Below are 22,049 nucleotides of genomic sequence, written 5' to 3' on the forward strand. Positions count from 1 at the left end.
CACTTCATCCACTCAGTCAGTCACTTAGTGGTTATGTGGGCTCTGGGACTGCACTGCCTGGGTTCGAATCCCACCGCCGCTGAGGGCCAGAGATTTAATCCATGTCTGTAAAAGGAGAGTAACAACAGCCTACCTCCTAGGATTGCTGTGAGGATGAAATGAGATATGAGGCATAAAGCTCGAACAGTTGTACCTGGAATATACTAAGTACTCCGTCAATATCAGCTACTATTTCTACATGTATTTGTTACCGAATTCATTTGGTCTCCCGACTAGCCTAATCGACCTAGGAAATGAAAGCTACAATTCTTATAACCGGTCTTTTTTTGCTTTGTTTTAATAGTATTTTTACTTAATTATATATATATTTCAAACCAGTCGAATACTATCACACTATGTGTTTTCCTTTGCGATAGGAGTCCAAATAATGGAGATTTTAACATTCCTGATTAATATCCAGAAGTGTCTTGCATGGTGCACTGGGTGTTATACGCAAGTAATGAATCATGGAACTTTACATCAAAAACTAGGGAAGTACTGTATGGTGACTAACATAATAAAAAATATTATTTAAAAAATATCTAGAAGTGTCTTAGAATCATTCAATAGATACGTTTTGAGCACCGGCTCTGAGCTAGGTAGTAAGCTGGGTGTGGAGACCTTCAGGCGAGCTTTCAAGGACACGCCCTTGCTCTCGCGGAGTCCCCAGTCCAGGGGAGGCAGGCGTGAGCACAGGTAACTGGCAGCCCGCATGACCAGTGCGAAGAGAAGCAGGCCTAGGTGACTCTGGGTTGACTTTCGTGAGGAGTAAGAATCCTGCACCCTCCCTCACCTACTGCCCCCTCAACTTCCTTCATTTTGGAAAGTAAACAAAAAGACTTTAGGCATTCCAGAAGAACATAAAAACACACGAAGAACCTAACAGAAAACCCACCGCATTTGGAAATGGCACGGCATTCCTAAACCACGTTCCATCTTTTTTCTTAACCAAATGAAGTCCAAGGTTGTTTGTAGGAGCATAGCCTTATCTCAAAAAGAAAATACATTGACTCCAATCTCTCTCTGGGTCAGCTTCGTGTTTACATTTCCGGACTGCGCTCATATGCCTGAAAGAACACTCTGGTCAAGAGGTTGAAGTAAAATGTCCTGAATGCAAAAACATTCAGAAATCATAGCATTTTGTTTAGCATCAGAAGAGATCATGGAAGGCTAAGGTAGAGAGTGCAGAAGGGGGTGAAGTTGTTTCTAGTCAAATTTCATGGAAACATACACAGCTGCTTTGTGTCCTCAAGGCTGATGGAAGGTACTGGAACTACACAGGAAATGCTTTAAGTGGCATGGAGAACAGTCCAAAAGTCAACATGAAAACGGAAATGGGCCACCCAAAAATGATCATCCACTACAGGGAAAAAGTGCACGTATTTTGAACTTTGACAAGAGTTTGGCCAAACACTCCCACATGTTTGGGTCCTGTCCGTTCTTTCTCATTGTGCCGTACTGACAAGCAACGGGAATGCACTTGTAGCTCTGGTCGTGCCACTGAAAAAACAACCTCACATTTCTGGCCCTTATGGGTGAGATGGTGGAGTTGGAGCAGATGTTTGGCTTTTCAGACTGTGTTCTGGAAAGTGGCAGATGCCTCCGAGTCTTCCAGGGGAGAGAAGATGGGAAGGCAGTTTGGATAGAGCTGTGCCCACTTCTCCACCCCACCCAGTCCCAACCCCATTTTTATGTCTCTGACACATCAGTTTCCTTATACTATTCTGTTGGAAGAACCCTGGCTTTAAAAAAAAGGAAAAAAAAAAAAAAAAAGCAAGCCACCAAACCGATACTAGAAAGTTCCTTTCTGAAACAGAGTTCTAGGATTCTGTGCTCATAAAGCAGAGGGTTTTCCTTTGTTTTGGGTGATCAGCTTTTGGGAAAATATTTTTTTCTTTGCTCTCTAACAGTTTTCGAGCATTTACCACGTGCCCAGCACTGTACCGAGGGGCCTTCTATAGACTATATTATTTAATCCATGCAAATCCCTAGGGTTGTTGGGGTTTGTTTGTTTTCATTTAACAGATGAAGAAGCTGACGTGTGACATGGAAGTAACTTGCCAGTTTCACCAAAAGAGAAACAAACAAAGAGTGGTTTGACTCCAGCTTCTGTTCCTACGCATTTCACTATGTTATGTCCCAGCATCTTTCCTGATCACGACTAGTCATAATGAAACCGGCCGGACATAAGAGCCCCAGGAAATTAGGTTTAAAATCTCTTTAGGCCCATTGCTAGTAGCCTTTTCCAAGACTCTGATTAAAAATATTCTTTGTCTTTACTGACCACTAGAATGCCCAAGACCGAGTGAATGGAATGGGCAAGCAAAGATGGCGGGTTCTAGCTCCAACCTCAATTTCTTTTTTGTTTTTCTAAGGGAAATTTGAATTCCCTGGTGCTTGTCCATGTGAGTAGACCATACTCTTCACATTATATTAACGTAAACACTCCTGTATATATTTTCTAACTTTGCTTTAGACTAAATAAAACCTATATGAATAGACACAGATTATGAGAGAATTAGCCAAAAAAAGCAGTTTGGGCGCTAAAAAAAGAACTAGGTAGATTTTTTAAAATATGGTTAATATTATTTGAAGTTTCTTTTTTTAAGATTTTTTTATTATTATTATTGATTTATTTGACAGAGAGAGAGACAGCCAGCAAAAGAGGGAACACAAGCAGGGGGAGTGGGAGAGGAAGAAGCAGGCTCCCAGCAGAGCAGGGAGCCTGATATAGGGCTTGATCCCAGGACTCTGGGATCATGCCCTGAGCCAAAGGCAGATGTTTAACGACTGAACCACCCAGGCACCCCTATTTGAAATTTCTTATTTCTAGTTTACATCTCATAAACATGTATGATGTATCATGTTTTTAAAACATAGGTGTGCCTTGCTGAACTGATAAAAAATCACCAAAAATCATTATGGCTTAAAAGGTAAACTATTTGTTCTTCTGCAAGTAAGTGAGAGGGCCCGCCAGCTTTGAGTCCACTCGTGCCCCTCAGTGTGCCAGCCCTCAGCACTTCTGGCCCTGGCGGAGGTAAGGAGACAGAGCTGCAATATGGCTTCCTTGCAGTTTGGAGAAAGAGAACGGAAGTCAGTTCCCTCCTTGGGTGTCTGTCTGGGGCACGAGGCTGAAAATCGGACACTTCCTTCGTAGAAACCTACTGTGGTTTAGGAATGATCTTTCCTGTTTCTCCTGTGATTTGGGGTGCAATAGAAGTCCAAGGTGACTTTGAGAGGTACATGCAGTCCACCAATGTAGTGGTGAGAAGTGCCCAGAAAAATAAAAATCTCCATCTAGGTCCTAATCCCTGCTTCCTTTCCGCGAGTTTATGGTCACACCTAGAATTTGTACAGAAGTTCTTCTACCTAACTTTCAAATTCTAAACTTCTCTGCTGACAACAAAGACACGTTCCAGAGCAAACAGTGAGTCCGCACCGTCTGCAAGGTCGTCAGAGGTCCTATGTATCCTGTCACCTGCACAAAAATCCAAGAGTCTTAAGAACAGCCTTTGGGATATAACCCGTTTGGAAGTGGGAAAATGTCTGCGTGACATAACCGACCAGAATGACGGGGTCCCTGGTGTGCTTGTGTCCCGCTCATTCTCCTTTAAATGCGCACTGGCTTTGCAGAAAATGGTTACCCCAGGATAAACCATGCGCTGTGCTGGAAAGACAACAGATAAACATATCGTTTGGCAGGCTGCCCTGACAATTTCACATTTTCCTTCTCCTGCAAGGACAAGGCTTGACTCCACAGCTCCTCCCGAATGGCTGTGTGAGTCACAGTTTCACAACAACAGTAATAGGATGTCACATTATTAAAAAGAATTCATCCTCACAGTCAGTGGCAGTGTGGCCTGCATTGGGACTTAGACCTTGACAAAGACGAAACATTGAGCCATAGACTCTTTGTGTTGAAAGGGACCTTGAGGGAAGGTCCCTACACGAACAGCCTTTTACCACCTTCTAAAATAGACCATCCTGCTTTGGAGAGCTCCACTTGGAGGACAGTCTGTAGACAGAACAAAATTTCCTTCTCTAGAACTCACCTGCCCCCTCCGAGGGTGTCAGTATTCTCCTAGGAGCTATTCAGAATATGTCACATTCAAAAAAAAAAAAAAAGAATATGTCAAATTCCTTAAGTCCTTTAATTATTGGAAGACACCCCATTTCCCGCCCCAGCCTCCAGGTCCGGCAGCCTTAGGCTCTCTGGCGTTCCCTCCAGTTTCCATATACTCCGTGAGGCTGACCACTCTCCTCTGCACACTCCCCGATTATTCAGTGTCCCTCCTATAGTTACTGGGGTAGAATGCACCCCCAAACTCGAGGACAGAGTGAAATGCACTGACTTCACGCAGAGCTAGGACGGCGTCTGCTTCCTCGGTCCGCCGCTGTCACTGCGGTCCTGGCCTGCTCTGAGCCAGACGCTGCCCTGAGGCCTGGGGAACGCTATTAGCAATTCTTGAGCACCGAGGGGGAAAAAAATCAAGGGTAATAAAGTAGAAAAGTAGCGGCTAGGAACACAGTTTAGAAAACGCAAAGATATTTGGTGGCATTAGGCGGATTTATCTAAACAGAAATTCCTCAGTGGCTGAACAGTTGAGTATTAGAATCCGCAGTGCATAACCGATCCCAAGAATGAGTGGTATTTGGGGCTCTGGACTCTCCCATGTGTCTGTAAGCGTTCCTGTATTTTGAAAACTCTTGCTGTTCTAAAATGTACTGACAGGGGCGCCTGGGTGGCTCAGTCGTTAAGTGTCTGCCTTCGGCTCAGGGCGTGATCCTGGTGTTCCGGGATCGAGTCCCACATCAGGCTCCTCCGCTAGGAGCCTGCTTCTTCCTCTCCCACTCCCCCTGCTTGTGTTCCCTCTCTCGCTGGCTGTCTCTGTCAAATAAATAAATAAAACCTTTTAAAAAAATAAAAAATAAAAAAAATAAAATGTACTGACAAACTGAACAACAGGAGAAAAGAGAAATGGAAACCATGTAAACACATGGCAAATCAGAGATCTTTTTTTTTTTCATCCGAGCACAAACCTTGATTAACACGCACTGACGTCCCTAACAAATGAAAAAGTTAAAAAAGTGAGGCCACGGGCAGCCGACGGGAGGCCAATGAGATGAACCGGAAGTCCTGCAGGTCTGGATGTTCCTCAAAAAAAAAGAAAAAGATAAAGAAAAAAAAGACAAAGACAAAGACAAAGACAAAAAGCTGCACGAGGGCTGGAAAGGAAAGTGTCTGAGGAGGGGGCCCTAGTCACTGGCCCGTTAGGTGAGCAGGTCGCCGAAGGGCTCATGAGCCAGAGGAAGAACTGGCTTCACGCAGAGGAGAGAAGTGTCGTCTAAAGCCAGGCCCCAAGGTGAGCACGAGATGACTGGATCCCGAAAGAGCTTCGTTTTGAGAGCGTGTCCGTTAAGTGACAAACATTCCCTGCAGCCGGGACTCCGTGACCGTGTAAGCGGCAGCTTCCGAAGTTCTGCGGACTTACTTAATGTTGTTCGAAATCTCCTAACCCCTTCCACCAACCCCGGTGCTTCCCATAAACACAAACCCACAAAGAACCGCTATGCTAGAGGGTTTCGGAGGGAACTTTAATCTTCAAGAAGCCATGCCTGAGGATTTTGGTACTTGATGATTCTTTGAAATTTGGACAAAGCTACGCAGGGCAGAAGGGTGGCAGAACTGGGCTCAAACTGGTCATGGAGGCCCCACCACTGTGCAGAGATCCCAGTCAGTCAGCAACACCGTCCCGGACCGTGAAGACCAGAAACACACTCCTGCAGGGATCGAATAGAATAGTGCTGGGAAAGTCTTCACACTGGTGGCCTCATTCCTCCTTCCAAAATAATGATCACCTGGCGTGTTTGTCTACCCACTGCCTGGCCTGGGGGGAACTCCTAAATTAGATTATGGGGTGGGGGGAGTGATTGCCAAAGTTAGGGCAAGCTCTATTTTTCTCTATCAAACGAAATAAATTTATAATTACATTTTAAATTATAGATAAATTGTGTGAAAGTTGGAGGTATCAATAATGTGCCATCAATTTTTATAAATACCAACTGTGAACTAAGGGACATAAGAGGGTAGACAGTGCTCTGTGGAATATTCCTTAGCTTCTAGACCCATCAGTAATAGAGAGGAATTAAGTGCTTTAGTGACCTGAATAAAAATTGCCACACGTGGGTTAAAAACTGTCTTTTAACCAAGAGGGTTTGAAATGGGGGCTGAGGAGGCAGGGGTGCCAACTGCATTGCCAGAGGCAAAGGAGAGAGAACACAAAAAAGGCAGGTGCAAAGGTCAGGGTTAGCTCTGATCCTACTTCATATCTAAATCCCTGATCTCAGAGAGGGAGCAAGCAATTCACTCATTGCATCTGTGAATGACACTAGCCTGCATAGTGTTGCCAACACTAGAAGGGACAGAAAAAAATATATCTAAATGGTCTTTAGAGAGGTCACAATACCTTCAGGAAATTAATGGTGAATTTAACCAAAAGGAGACAATGTCTGGAGTCAACAACCGAGAACACAGACAGAAAGTGGGAAGAACAAGGGAAGTGCTTAAGTGAAAAGAGTCCCAAGTGGCGAGCAGATCAGATACAAGTTTTAGTAGCCCACGGAAGATCTTTCACAAGCTGCCTGGGGAGGAGCTTTGCCTCTCTTGACTGAAGATTTACTGCCTTTCGCCTGCGTATCATGGCACCCCTTTCCTACTTGGGTTTGCTTGTAAGACCTCTGTCCCAGAAAAAAAAATGTCTTTCCATCTCCTGGTCTACCAGCATGGTGGAATGGAGCTGACCCCCTGCCAACAACAATATGAAGACAGAGTATTTTGCGTTGACCAAGGGCTCTGTTCACGCACATACTAGCCATAGGATCTTGGGAAGCGCTAATGTCAGAGGAGAAGCATGGAAAAGCAGGCTGACATTCTTCCACCCAAGGCTGAGAAACAGAATGAGGAAATGCTTTTTTTTTTTAAACAGATAACCAAATTCTATAGAGGGCAAGACAAGGTGAAAGAAGAAATTTGAGTTCTCAACATTGTTTCTGCTGTTTTAATTCTATATATGTTCATTGATCACCTATGTCAAATCTGGCATTTGTCTTAAAATCTGTGGGAGCTCCCATAGGGAATTCAATTTTATCTTCAGTGAGCTTAAGTCTAATTCAAACAATGGAGCTTACATATAGGAAAAAAATGTTAAAGCGCTACAAAAAAAAATACACGATAAGTATGGCAAGGAATATGACCCACCTATCCCCATTCCCCCAAATAGGAGCCAGAGCCAGGGACAAGATTTGGAGGAAAAGAGGTAACCCAGAATGGTCAGGAAAGCTCATGGAATAGTTGGGCCTCAGAGCAGATCATCAAAGATTAATGGTATTTGGACAAGTGGGAAGAAATTAAGGTAGGGAAAGACCCTGAGCAAATCCCCCAGTCAAGGAAGAGAAATATGCATACTAGTGTGGTCACATGATGACTTGTATTTGAGATTCTAAAATGATTTATTAAGAAATCACAGGATTTTGAGTTGGGTAAGAATCTTAGGTTCTCCCCAAATGCAGGGATTCTCTTCACAACAGCCCTACAGGACGGCCCACCAGCTTCTGCTTGAAACACCTACAATGATGGGGAGCTCGTTAGTTTTCCAACAGCTGAATGCTTTCCTTTTGTTACTTTGACCTTTCAGTGTGACGGAGATCACATTTGCTCCCTCAAAACATGACAACCCCCCCACTCCAAATTAAAGAGAGAATTGGTGGTCTCTCTCTTTTCTTTTTGTCTCTGGTTCTTCCAGTTGTCTTCCTTGGAGCTGAGGTGGTACTAAAGGGTCTACCCAGGATGTTCTCTAGTTTGTTAAGGTCCCTTCGAAAACATGGCACCCAGAAGTAGACACTTATCCAATTGTGGTTTGATGGTTCAGTGGATTGGTTGCTTCCTTAATCAAGATACTACTTGTCTTTTAAAGCAATGCAAGACGGGGGCGCCTGGGTGGTGCAGTCGTTAAGCGTCTGCCTTCGGCTCAGGGTGTGATCCCGGCATTCTGGGATCGAGCCCCACATCAGGCTCCTCCGCTAGGAGCCTGCTTCTTCCTCTCCCACTCCCCCTGCTTGTGTTCCCTCTCTCACTGGCTGTCTCTGTCAAATAAATGAATAAAATCTTAAAAAAAAAAAAAAAAAAAGCAATGCAAGATGGCCTTTACTGACTTGCTTTTGTACATACATCAAAAACTGAAAAACTCTGACTGAAAAAACTCAATAGGTTTTCAGATCATAAGACACTTACTATTGTGCCTTGAACATAGAAATACATGATGGTAGTGGTGAAGGCTGCTGATTATAACTCCCTTTCCCAAATTTTGACCAATATCCAGCCTCCACGTGGACAAGGAATCTCTCTATAAGTAGTGGGAGGAGCCTATATGTATGAGTGTCAGCTGGGGAGGGGTGTAGCAGGCAGAATGTTGGCCCCCTAAAATATCTTGCCCTGTCCTAATCCCCAGAACCTGTGAATGTGACCTTATTAGAAAAAAAGTCTTGGAAGATGAATTAAGGATCTTGAGATGAGGTCATCCTGGATTATCTAATTTACCTTAAATCCTATGACAAGTGTCTTCATAAGACACAGAAGAAGAGAACACACACGCATAGGAGAAGGTGACAGGAAGACAGAGGCCAAGGTTGGAGTGATGTGGCCACAGGCCTAGGAATCCTCGGAGGCACCAGAAGCAGAAAGAGGCAAGGAAGGATTCTCTCCTGCAGCATTTTGAGGAAGTGAGGTCCTGCTAATACCTTGATTTCAAACTTCTGGCCTCCAGAAATGGGAGAGAATAATTTTGTTGTTTTAAGCCACCCGGTTTATGGTGATTTGTTACAGCGGTCTTGGGAAACTAACACAGAGGGCTGTGTATTTTCAGGGGCATCCCCCCAGGAATGGGGTAAACATCCCCAGTGAGCCACACCAGCACCTCTCAACATGGGATATGGAAACTATGTTGGGAATGGCAGCCACTTAGACCGCCCCGTTCTTAAGGAGGCAGTTCTGCCCTCGTGTAAAAATGTAATGATTTTCTTTTATTCCATTAAGTTAGAATACAGATGTTTTCGGTGACGACTGGTAAGCCAAGTGTGCTAGGGGCCCCCGGGGCAAAAGACTACAGATAGACCAGCTGAGTGTGTGTGTTGTAGAGAACACAATACACATCTAACCAGATTACCGAGTGAGGAGTTTGAAAACACTAGGTGACTCACGTATTAATGTGAGCACGCAGGAACGTAAACATGCAGTGTTCTCTTCAAAGACGGCCACGTGACTGACAGAAGCAGTCATAGGCAAGTTATGCAAATCATCTCCCAGGTGGCAATGACATATTTACGCCTCACCATCATGCATGTGCTGTTGCCATGCACTGTGCCAAGAGGCTATTAAAGAAAATTCTTGGAGAGTTTCCACTCCGCTGTAGATGAAGTCTTTCGTGTGCCTGTGACAAATGCATCAAACGTAAGAAGCAAATCAGTCACCGGAAAATAATGGTGGAATTTAAATCCACACATTCCGAGGCACAAATGAGTGACGTAAAACAACAACAACAACAACGTCCCTGGTGAACTGGGCCGGAACCTACTGCCACGGCAGCACTAGTTCACTAGTCAATCTACCATATCAAAGAGCATGGTTCCCACAGGAAGGGGAAGAGCTTCTTGCAGAAAGGCAGAGGAAGAATGGCAGGGATGAAAAGAATAGAAATGAAGAGATTCTCTTAAAAACTCTAAATCTCAAATTTGGAGGTCATCTTGTCTACCATCCCTACCTGAAGCAGGAATCTCTTCTTCCTCCTCCTTTTCAGAAGAAGTAGAAAATAAAGCATAATAATTATTACTATTTAATGAGTAATTCACTAGGTGCAAGATACTGTGCTGGGTACTTTACATGTATTTTCTCATTTAGTCATTATAATACTGCTATGAGATCAATATAAGCTCCCTTTTACAGATGAATATGGTTCACTAAAGAAACACAAATTGGCATTCATTCATTCACTTAGCAGTACATACCGGGCACATACAAATAGACCAAATAAATATACCAAATATACCAAAAACCAATCACTTTCAGTGACAGGAAAGTCAATACCCCAAAAAGCAATCTACTGGATTTTTGGACAGCTCTCATTCTTAGAAAGTTCTTTCTTATATTGATCTGAGAGGCGTTGCCCTGTAACGAAGCAATAGGTCACTGTGGGGTCTTTGTCCACTTAGAACAAAATAAGAGGAAATGGTGAGTGTCAGGGGTTTACAGGAGGCAACTGACATTCTTGGTTTCTGATTTCAGCTAAGTGCAGTTTTTATACTAAACAACTTGTCTGGTTTTCATGTTAACCCTTATTCTTTGGGGATCACAGATGGCTAAATCCCATTAACCCAGGAAGAGAGATGTAGTCTTCCTTCCAAATAGTTTTGAAAAGCCCTTGATAGTTTGGAGGCACTGTCAGAGGACCATAAATGTGCCGCCCACATAAAAGTGAGTCTATGTGATGCCAGCACATAAATATCAGGAATAGTTATGTGTCACCGCCAGGAGGTCCATGAATACTGAGGCGATGAGGAGGACACATTTCAGAGCCTCCCTCGTATGTCCTCTCTTGGCAGCCTCTTACAAGAACGGCCTTCCAAGTCGTCAGAATCCCAGCAGCAGACCCTATTTTTTCCACTCCAAAAGGGAGACACTGGAAGCCAGGAGGCTGGGGATCGTGGCTCTGGGAGGATCCACTGTTTATTTATATCATAGAATCCTCCTGCCACAGGTCTGCAGAAGCCCGGGCCTTTCGCCGGGCAGCCACCCTACCCTGGAGCTCTGAGATAAACAAGATCATCCTTGTTAACAGGTTTTCTTTCTAAACCTTTGGGGGCCTTTCGGGAAATCTGTTTTTCTCAAAGAGTCTTTGGCCCTCCCCTGACTACTGTTTCCATCATTACTATGTCCAAACTGTAGCATGACCTGAGAAGTCGAACGGTAACCGATAGAATAATTGTTTCTGCTACAGGTTCACCTCAGAGACAGTTTGGGGTCAGTTCCAGACCACCCCAATAAAGCGGGTATCGCAAGAAAGCGGCTATGATAATCAAGTGAGTCAGGTGACTGTTTTGGTTCCCCGGTGTGTATAAAAGTTTACACGCTACTGGGGGCGCCTGGGTGCGCAGTCGTTAAGCGTCTGCCTTCGGCTCAGGGCGTGATCCCGGTGTTATGGGATCCAGCCCCGCATCAGGCTCCTCCGCTGGGAGCCTGCTTCTTCCTCTCCCACTCCCCCTGCTTGTGTTCCCTCTCTCACTGGCTGTCTCTCTCTCTGTCAAATAAATAAATAAAATCTAAAAAAAAAACCAAAAAACAACAAAGTCTACACGCTCCCGCAGTCTATTAAGTGTGCCATAGCATCATGTCTAAGCAAGTGAGGTACGTGCCTAATTTAAAAATCCCCTATTGCTAAAAAATGCTAACCATCCTCTGAGCTTCCGGTGAGTCATCATCACTGAGCACAGATCACCGTAACACATACAAGAGTAATGAAAAGTTTGAAATACTGTGAGGATTGCCAAAATGTGACACAGCGACATGAAGGAACAAATGCTGTGGGGTAAATGGCATCGATTGACAGACGTGCTGGAGGCAGGCTCGCCACACTCTTCGGTTTGTAAAAAATGCAGTGTCTGCAAAATGCCATTAGGCCAAGTATGCCCGCACGTAACAAGAGCTGTGCCTGTACTAGTCTAACAAGGGTCACCCTTATTGAACACCTGCTCTATCGTATACCAGGCACCTTCCATGAAACCATTCCAGTGATTCCTCAGAACGGCACGGGTTTGGGAAGTCGTCCACGTTGCAGATGACGCCAAGTGAGACAAAGAGGCACTAAGAGACTTATGTCAATTACATGGCGGAACCGGGTCTCGACCCCAGATCTGTCTGATTCTACCCTCCTTCAAAAAAATACTACTAGCAAGAGCTCGCATTGTACCCGGTCATATTCTAAGCACTTTAGACATTTCACTCATTTCCTCCTCATAATAAGCCTATTTTACAGCTGAGGCAAAGCGGGGTTCAATCGCCTCTACAGGTCACGCTGCTAGCATAAGGGAGCGCTGGCTTTTGAAAACAGGCAATCTGATGGCAGAGGCCAAACCGCTAGTCTAAAGCACTAGCACTATTCCACTGCGAACTCAGTAAGACCAGTATTTCCCAGTGAGGCATCGTCCACTCCCCTGCAGGCAGTCCGACTTACTCCCCTCGGTCTGCAGCCCACCTAGCTTCTGCTAGAGGACCAGGCTGGGTGTGCACACTGCTGTAGCATCCCTCTTTTGGGAAAAAGTAAATAAATAAGGAAACTGATGGGCAGGGAGGCTGAGGTTCTTCCCCAGGACCCCCTAAGCACGCAGTAGTAGGGTCGAGGTTACGAACCCCTGTCCTCAATCTGCTCGTGAATGATGAAAACTTCCCTTAGCTTTTCCGGGTAGGGTGAGACTTAGAGGAGCCTGGGAACACTTCTGCTCTTACGCAATGACTCAAGGTCATCCAACGGCACGGGACAGTCCATGAGTGAGGCAACCGTCTCTAAGGAAGCCACAGGCCCCCTTCCCTAGTGCAGTGCGGGCTCCCAGCCTCCTCCTCGTCCTGGTGACTTGGCGTGGCAGCTCACCAGGCTGAGGCCAAGGGTGTTTATCTTCAAGATTGGAGGAAACCAAGCACCCCGTCCGCAATTGAAAGCAGAAAGGGCCGCCTGCCAAGTCAAATTACAGCAAAGGACAATGGGACATTTCCCCCGCAGGCCTGCAGAGGACCACATTCGGCGGGTCTGCTGTGGCCTGAGAGCTTCGCAGCAGGAACGGCAGGAGGAAGAGCAGCAGCCAGCAGCTCCTACGCAGGTCTGGGACCTGGCAGAGACCGATCTGCCTGGCTTGTGTGACATAGTTTAAGCATTCTCCTGCCTCCTGCCTGTTTTCGTTCTCTAAACTGTTCACGTTGGAGTTACTTATGTACAATTAATAACCATCACAAGGACTATCAGGGTTCCTAATGATGACAACCACAGAAGATCTTTTATCTCGGTAGGGTCAGACCATCTCTGCCAAGCACGCAGGAAAACTCCTTCAAGAACGACGGCGCCTTTCTTTGGCGCCCATGTAGCCCCAGACACTGGCCGCCTGATGCTCTCAACATGCTACCTCGTTTACCTCTCATGATCACTCTGTATCATAGGGACTGTCTCCTGTTTCACTGATGAAGACACTGAAGGTCTGAGAGGTTGAGTAACTTGCTCATGAATGTAAATGGAAGACGTTGTATGTTTTCCAACCAGGCCCTATTTATTGCCGCTTGAACCAAGAGGTGAAGTTACTACAGGCAGGGAACCACTGTGGGTCTTTCAGCCCTTTGGACAAGACTTGGGTGTAAATTATCCAAGAGACCAAATACATTCCACAGAACCTGACTCTGGGTTCCAGTCTCTGTAATTTCTTTCCTTTCTTCTATCTGGGGGCACAGCATCCACGGCTTTGTTCCTTTAGTAACAAGGGACCCTGACATACAGTGATGAAATGATACATTTGATCCTAGCTTCGCTACTGTGCAAAGAGCTAACAGACCGTGGTAATCCAGAGGGAATGCTTCTTGTGGAGAGGTTTGTGACTTTAAAGACACATTTCTCTCCAGAAAGATTCAGGATCAAAGAGATCTTTTTCTTTCTTCTGCTGACAAAGCTCTGAATCGAGTGAGAAAACTAGTAAAGGACAGCTTCATAGCCACCATCCAAACACACCACTCAGGGGAAAAGAACAGACAAAGGTCAGGGAGAGAACACTACAAGCCTCCAAGGAGGGAGAGAGAAATTGGCAACATGGCCAGGGCAGATTCCCAGTGGTGAGAAGCACCGGTCTGAGACAAAACTTTTCTCAGCTTGTGTCAATTTTTCCTCATTGACATGCACCTTGAATTTCCGGGTGGATGAATGCGAGTGTAACTCCTAACAGGCTATTCCTTTGCAAAGATGTTTGCGAACTGCCATCTCAGAAAAGTAACTGATGAGGGAATCCGGATTGAAATGTCCCCTGGCTGGTTCATTTCTCCCTCCAAGGTTTCCAGCTCATCCCAGCAGGGGACTGGGTTTATTTTCTTTTCCCTAACGACCATGCTGGCTGTAGAGTATGGCTCTTGGGCTGTCAAGAACAGAAGTAGTACAGGCTGGGGGATCAGGATTAAGAAAACACAAATGGATCCTAGAGGTAAAATTACTTCCAAAAAAAAAAAAAGTCAGGTCCTGGCAGAACAATCTCTTCAGTATATTTGCTATTAAAAGAGAAAAAAAAAAGTGGAAGAATTGGAAAAAAAAAGTCCGACCCAAAGTTACATTCATTCTTGTGAAGCACGGAGGAAATAATCTTTACTTTAACCAAAGGTCAGCAGGCAGCCGGTCCAGGTCTGGATGTAAACAGTTCTAATCCGAACTGCAAAGTGGTTTTTAAGAGTGTCAACAAAGAACAAAGAAAACAGTAGACTTTTTCAGGGAAGAAGGAGAGAAGAAAATGAGAGCAAGGCTTCCGAGGAGGGCAGCAGAAGTTACCCGTCTGAGAACCAGACTTCTGGGGGGAAAAATGCAAGGTCATCTCACAGATTCAGATGGAAATGGGCTCTGATGAGACAAACGCAGAGAAGTAAGGCCAAATAAGGCAAATGAGGCAAAAATAAGGCAACTCTGAATTCATTCGGCGCTGGCCTCCCAACCCCCATTAAACGGGCTGAACAGGTCTGAACCTTTCAGTTTCAAAAAAGTCTCCCCTGCACTCCACTCCAGGGTTAAAAAAAAAAAAAATCAGATCAACTTCCCAGACAAGCAGAGGCTGGCTTAATGATTAAGAGAAACAAAAAGGATTAAATATCTGGCCTGGGAGAATTTTCCTGTGCAACCAAATGTCAAAGGCATCTCTCTGCTCTTCCCTCTCAAAAGGGCTTCTTCCTATGGGAAAAACACCCGGGCTAAGCCATTCAGTTTTTATTTTCTCATTCAAATTCCTCATTCAGATCCCTTAGAGGCCAGGGGTCTACATGCCAAAAGAGAAAAATGGAGGGTTTCAACTCACCTTTTCCAGTGTGTGTCCGGGTCTCTCAAGGCAGCCGCAGCCCCAAAGTTCCCATGCCTTGTGGGTGAATCCAGCGGCTCCTGGGGCTGCCGGAGCAGTGACCAGGCTCGACCTTGGTGCACAGGTGCCTAAGGAAGGAGGAGGGCATTGGTTGGTCGAGAGCAGGAAACGTGTGACATCACAGGAGCCTCATAGATAAAACATTTCTGGGACCTTAGCTATTGAAAGAGTCAGTATAGGTCCCGCCCACCTGTCATTTACCTGAATACCTGCGAGCAGGTAGGTGGCGTCTCTGTGCGGACAAATGAATCAGTTAGAGCAATTTGCCCGTTGGAATTTACTTTCTTTCCTGAGCACAGCACGTGTCCAGCCCCGTGGACAGATCTGAACCTACAAGCCGGGTGGCTTCGGCGGCCCCCTCCTCCCACCCCTTCCCAAATAGCTGCCTATAAAAGAGTTAAAAAGGAAATTTAAACACGGAGACAGTGTTTGGGGGGCGTAAGAAAAAAGGAGTGTGAAGATCTATCGACTGCTTGGAAAATATTGGAGAGTTCCCCTCAAATGCCGCTCTGAATGGCATCCCTTTGAATGCCAAGTGCTTCTCTGTTCCGATATTAAAAATTGGAGGTGATGTTTCAAATTTATTAATTTTTTAAAAATCTAAGCAGGATACTAGTTGGCAGTTTCAAAGTCGAGTTTTCACATACTTTTTCCCTACACCCCCCCCAACCGGGTGGGAGGACAGCGTTTTAATTCCATATTGAGGAGTTTGTAAAACTCCGGCTGTTCCTTCCACGGCTTGCGGGGCAGTTAGTCACATGGCGCTGACAGTTCCCTCTAAGCCTGCAATTAGGAGCAATTTAAATGATTCAGATTTGAATGATCGTACAGTAATAAGGTGGCTTTGTCTGCTGAGTTACAGCCAGGAAGAAGGAGTCAGAATTATTTCTGTCCCAAGTGTGGTGTGTGACCCTGGACAAGTCACGGCGCTGCTTCAGCTCTTCCCGCAGGAAAAGTCGGTAACGCCAGAGTTCAGCAGCTGGGAGCTATTATGACTGACTCTTAAACCCTTTGGCATCTTCCAGAGGATTGTAAACAACTCCCTTCATTGTATTTAAAAGCTGTGTATTTCTGTGGTTCCCGTCCAGCATCTCCCGACCATTCATTCATTCTCTGGAATGTGCTACCTGGGGAAATTGTGGGTTCTTCCTCCCAGGAGATGGCCTGCTTGCCCAGAGACACATTTTTTTTCCCTTGAAGAAAAAAAAATGTGGATATTCCTATACCCGCCGCCCCGCTATTCTGTGTCCCTCTTCTGATCCAGGAAACCCTTTTGTTCCACGCGTTCTAACTTTGTACTGCTTTAGCGGGTTTTGGTCGGTGCGTGGGTAGGTAGGTTGGCGTCTTGGTTGGGGGAGGGGTGGAGGGAGGGGACTCAATGAGAGGGGGAGGGGGAGAAGAGGGAAGGAAGGAAGTCTTGATTCTGTTCTCTTGGCCTCACCTTTGGGCGCAGCCAGTCATCCTATACCTTCTAAAACGGCCGGGGAGGGAAGGAGGAGAAATTGTAGTCAAGGGCATGGGGTGCAGGGCCCGCTCTGGACACCTCACTAGGAGGAGGGCTGGCTCCTTTCCCCCAGCCGCCTCAGACGGCTCTATACCACCTTCCCCACCTGGGATCTGGGTGTACTTTGAAGAGAATGAAAAGCTTTAAAAAAAAAATCCCCATTCACGTTTTCATGCAATAGAAACTAAGGTTGGCTGGCGTCTCCTTTAGTGTTAGCAACAACAGAAGAGGCAAACCCTTTTCCATGCGGGTCATTCAGCAAAAGGACTAGTCCCCAGCTTATACTCAACTGAGAAACATCAGCAAAGCAAAGGCTTCTCCTTCATTTGGACAGGGTGTCCCCTGGGCCCTGAGAAGGGCAGGGCAAGCAACCAACCTGCTGAATCATCTAGAAGGCCGAGCCTCCAGCCGTCTCGAGGCCACCTGCCTTCTGTATGTGTCAGTCATGCCTCATCTTTTTCTAGGGCCTCCAAGTCTGTCCTGGGAGGGTGGAATCACAGACAGATTTTGGTTGGTTGGTTGGTTGGTTGGTCGGTTGGTTTTTTGGTGGGGGAGCTGTGAGGTGGGTTTAAGAATTGGTAGGAAGTGACAGTGCATAAGCTTTATCCAAAGGCCTCCAGGCCATGGGGCTTCACTTGGTGTATTCACAGACACTCGGCCTTCTGCATATATGGCCTGATGAATAAAAAATTAAGAACAAGAGTTGAAGCAGGAGTGGAATTCACTCCCTGGTGTGGTTGTATAAACGAAGAGAAAGAGAACAACAGTAGATGTAGTTCACACAGTCAGCCATCCTACGTGAGACACATCCTGGTACTCCTAGATTTAGAACAATCTCTAAAGGTTAACAAAAATCAGTATGGGCTTCTGCCCCATTAGGCTGTTGCATTATTAAGGAAGTGATATTTCTCAAGTATTGGTGAAAAGATAAAAGTAATAAACACAAAGGCTGACATTGAATAAGTGCTTGGTGGTGGCTCCAAGTACCGTTTACAACAGCCCTAAACACTAGGTACCATTTGCACTTAAAGTGAGAAAACTAGGGCATAGGAAGGCTGAGAATTTACTTAAGGGCAGCCCAGCCAGCAAGCAGCAGGCCCAGAGTAGTTTTAACCAGTGGAAAGAAGGGGAGGAGGGTTTCTGATCTCATGCTCCCCAGGCAACTTCTTGGACACTAATGAAACTTCTTACCCATCCTCTATTAGGAAGGAAGTATCTTGTGGAAGTAGCCCTGCGGGGTGTAAGTTTCTGGGAAGGAGTGTCTTCAGTTGCAAATGAATTATTAATCTGGTTTATACATAGACTATATATGTATAGAACATATGCACAGATGCATATATTTATACATACAGTTATGAGAAAACACACCCTGAATACATCACTTAAAATCATCTTTTGGAATCCCGTCAAACCAACCCCAGGAATGGAAGATCAACTTGAGGGGCCCCTTTAGAATGATCAGTTGTAAGTCTCAATGACATCTTTTATGGTTATTTCTCTCTGTAACTTCAACAGTCTATCCCTTCAAAATCTGAACCTCTATTAGGACAGCCATAAGAACACGGAACTCCCTACAATTGGATAATATGAGACAATGTAAAATTGAGTTCCAGTACAAACCACGGCCATGATGGACAGTTGAGACTGGGTTGGCAAATACTAAATACACACCGTTCCATTCTTTCCCCCCACACCAGACAGGGGAGGCACTAGTCCTTGCTGAAGGGCCATGGCGCCCTTTTGCTGAGAGGTAACCTCAGAATCTTCAAGATGGAAGTCCAAAGACAGTGTAGTTTCTATGCCTCATTTCACAGAAGATGGAGGGATAATCAGGAAAGGAAAAGAGTGGTGCTGACAGGTTGGGGAAGACTTCATGGAGCATGTATGGGACCTTGATGGGTTGGCGAGATGGTGGGAAGGGCACATGGTTCCAGACGGGGTGGCAGTGTAGATGGAGGCAGGGATGATCACAGCCTGTGTGTGTTGGGGAGGAAGGGGTGGTGGGGGGCAGGGGGAGGCCCAGGAAGGGGATCCACGGCATGCTACGTTTAGACGGGTAAGGTGGGATCAGATCATGAAGACCCTCAAGGGCTGACTGTCTTACGTCTTCACGGTGCCGCTGGCTACTACTCTCATGATGGATACACAGCTTTTTTAATTGTGGGGAAAAAAAACAGGAAGAAGGAAATTCAGCATCTTGAGCACAGAGTAATTTATTAAGAGCGACAGTGTTTTAAGAGACCAACCGAAAAATAGACTCTTATATACAGCACACAGACTGGAGGTTGCCAGAGGGGAGGTGTGTGTGTGTCGGGGGTGAAGGAGGTGAAATAAAGGGGATCAGAAGTACACTTCTCTAGAAAAAACAGAGTGACCATGTTTTCAGCGTGGAGCTGAATTTCCAGGAGATGCCATTTCGGCTACCTTCCGATCATCGCTCTCTTTAGAGGCACGCCTCCTTCGCAGTCGGTGTATCCTGTAAGCATGGTCGTCTGGAGGGACAGGTGGAACGCATTAGAAATCTCTCTGAGCTCAAGGTTGGGCCTGTCCTCGTTAACCAGCCGGCTCACTTGGGCTTTTTGATTAGTTTGAATTCTTTTATGTATCTTGACAGGGAAATCTAAAGGGGGAAAGGAGATCTGTTTTCAAAGCTCTTTCCTTCTAGATCGACACAATGAACGTTGGCGTTCTCAAGGATTCCTCCTGGCAATGAACCTATTGCTAAGACCGTGCCTCGTGATTTGTCAGAATTACTTTGCCCCTGTTTGCTTCCTTTTTTTTTTTATGGCATATTTGTAGAGTTGTCTCAGATGACTAAATGCCACAACAAAACATAGTCCACATGATTTTAATAAACACATCTCGAGACAAAGCCACTTTGGCTGAAAGTACTCAGCATTATGAGATAGAATTGCTGTATACATTCCATCATCTTGGCCTCAGTTTTTTTTTTTAAACTAGCTTAGCCCCAAATCTTTCATTGGTTAATGACAAGTGCTTAGCATGATGCAAATAAGCAGATCCCACAAGGGCAATTATGGAAAATAATAGTAATAATCACAACTCTCAGCTGCTGTGATAGATGCCGTCTGGCTCTGTGTATGGGGAGGAGATTCTGGTTCTCTCAAGAAACTCATGGCCTGTGTATTGCCTGGTGTGCAGACGAGCTTCTAGGAGCAGACACTTCTCTCCTTTGTGCGCTCTTTGGGGGAGAGGGAGTACCTCAGTTATTGGACTTGGAACCTGTTTTGTGAACCTGGCACATACTTGTGGCCGGCACACTCTGCTTTTGTGCACACACAGAAGGGCTCACTGCTGCGGTCTCTGTAATTATCACAAGGCAGGTATTCCACAAATGTAAATATCTTTATGTTCACATGACTCCACTCCTGCATAAACCAGGTGGGTTAATCCATGTTTTGGGGACAGTTGTCACTATTTTGGAGGTTGTCATGTCTTTGTTTCTTTATTGGTTCCTTCTTATGCAGCTATAACGATTGACCCGATGCCATACACCAAAGATATAAAATATCTCTTTTCCTTGTTAACTTTGGCCTCATGCTAAGGGCTTCCACGTCCTTGTAGATGACCCCTCCAGCATCCTCGACCTCCTCAACTAAGAGCATATTTACCTCTGCTCCTCTTAAGCTGCTGGTTCTTTTTCTTTTTTTAAGATTTTGTTTATTCATTTGAGACAGAGAGAGAGAGAGAGAGCGAGCATGAGCAGGGGGAGAGGCAGAAGCTGACTCCCCACTGAGCTTGGAACCGTTGAGCCGGGAACCCAACATGGGGCTCCATCCCAGGACCTGGATATCATGACCTGAGCTGAAGGCAGACACTTAACCATCTGAGCCACCCAGGCCCCCCTAAGTTGCCGGGTCTGAGGGTCATGCCTTGGATCTTCTTATCACCTCCAAATCTTCCATTGCAAAAATATCCGAGGAAGCCATTCTCTGCTGTGTTCTCAACCATTCTGGTTTTTCACTGCCTTCCTCAAACTTTGCCTTCTTCTCTGCATTGACTGTGGTCCTTGGGGCCTGGAGGCTGCCCCAGAATATCTGACCCATACTGTTTTCACTTCCAGCTTACCTGGCCCCGATTCCACTTCCTTGCCAGCATCTTCGACTGCCTAGTGACCTGCTGGGACCGTGGTGCTAGCCTTCTCTCTTCCCATAAGCCTGAAGCCTGGTGCCACTATTTAGGGATGTCCTACAGTGCCTGCTGTACTCGTCACTCTCCTTGGCACTCCTGGTTGGTGTCTCTTCCTTCCCTCTCGGTGGTGACCCCACCTTCAGTTCATTCTCCTTGCCTGGCCCTCAGGCTGTTCATGATCTAGCCCCTGTCTGCCTATTAAAACTCATCAACATCTTATCTTTCCCATCCATAGAACACCGTCCACCTTCCAGACCTGGGGTTCCCCGAGTCCCTGTGTCAAAGAGGAGCACTGCCTCACACCCCCATTTCCACAGGAAAGTAGTTTCCAAAGCAAGCCCTGACCAGCTCTACACTTTACTCACTCCACCTCTGGGAGTCCTGACTGGAAAGTGGGAAAGAACAACCAGGTAAGCTCAGCTTTCTCACCCCTTTCCTGTCCTGGGAGTGAGCCAGACTTTCCCTTGCTCTGAGTCTTTTCTGGGCAGATTTCTGTCTAAGAAACTGCAACACCCAAGTCTGCCCTGTCCCAGGGTCTTCAAGCTCTGTTTTCCCTTGTTCCAGCTGTTGGTCTCCACATTAGCCATTACCATTTAAAAGCTGGTATCTTTGACTCCATAATTATTCTTTTGAATTTTTCTCAAATTATCCCAAACCCAGATGGGAAAGAGGCACTGTTTACCATGGTTCTCCTTAGATACTCAAATACCTGACTGCCTCTGGTTCTCATAGCAATCAGCGTCTCTCACTTCCAGGCTCTTACCATGTGATGCCCCCCCCCCAACACTTACTGTGCATTGACTGACAGTATGCACTTTATCTGTGTTCTCTTACAGGATCCTGGCAGAAATCTCAGGAACTAACTCTACTTAACAGATGAAGAAACTAAGTCTCTGAGAGGTGATGTAACTTGTCTGACATGCCCAGCTGACTACAGGCAGACCTGAGACTCAGGTACGACTCCTCCCTCAGCCTGGGAAACTCCTCCTCCACCTGCAGGGCTCAGCTCAAACGCCATCTCCTTCACAGAACCTTCCGTGACCTCCCCGGGTCTGTGCCTGCCTCGTGCTCGCCACACACTCTACTTCAGCAAGTATTTCACGGATTGCCATTTTTAAAAGACCATCTCCTCTCTAGACAGCCAGGTAGGGAACACAGATTT

At 45.9% G+C, this 22,049-nt stretch overlaps 1 protein-coding gene across 4 annotated transcripts in view; it reads right to left on the reverse strand.

Annotated features, from left to right (window-relative positions):
• LNX1 (ligand of numb-protein X 1) overlaps positions 1–22,049 on the reverse strand; it is a 199,771-nt gene that overhangs the window by 100,413 nt on the left and 77,309 nt on the right. For 2 of the 4 annotated variants that reach the window (XM_057309693.1, XM_026508887.4), the window contains exon 2: positions 15,172–15,299. The gene's annotated coding sequence lies outside the window, so the exon portion shown is untranslated. Of the gene's footprint in view, positions 1–934; positions 1,102–15,171; positions 15,300–17,111; positions 17,216–22,049 lie in introns of those variants that run through there. The other 2 variants (XM_044387733.3, XM_057309694.1) reach the window with 2 other exon arrangements.

The sequence above is a fragment of the Ursus arctos genome, unplaced genomic scaffold (genome assembly GCF_023065955.2).
Source record: "Ursus arctos isolate Adak ecotype North America unplaced genomic scaffold, UrsArc2.0 scaffold_9, whole genome shotgun sequence".
Lineage (NCBI taxonomy): Eukaryota > Metazoa > Chordata > Mammalia > Carnivora > Ursidae > Ursus > Ursus arctos.